The sequence below is a fragment of the Penaeus monodon genome, chromosome 29, assembly GCF_015228065.2.
Source record: "Penaeus monodon isolate SGIC_2016 chromosome 29, NSTDA_Pmon_1, whole genome shotgun sequence".
NCBI classification, from domain to species: Eukaryota; Metazoa; Arthropoda; class Malacostraca; order Decapoda; family Penaeidae; genus Penaeus; species Penaeus monodon.
This window is the reverse complement of record NC_051414.1, coordinates 13418326-13418612: the sequence shown is the minus strand read 5'-3', so window position 1 is coordinate 13418612 and position 287 is coordinate 13418326.

Genomic DNA, 287 nt, shown 5'->3' with positions numbered 1-287 from the left:
AACGCCTTTTTTGAAAACCCACAATTTTTAACCCCCCCACAAAAAAAAAGGGGGGCAAAAAGAAAAAGGAAAAAAGAACAAGGGAACAACACCCCAAACAAAAAAAAAAACCCAAAAACAAACACCAAAAAAACACACAACAACAAAACAATTTAAAACATACACCCAACACTACCACCAAAACCAACCTCCCCTTTCCCCCCAAAATAAACCCACAACACCCAAAAACCACCAAACACCCAAACCCCACCCAAAAATTACCACAACCAACAAAAAATTTTTAAACC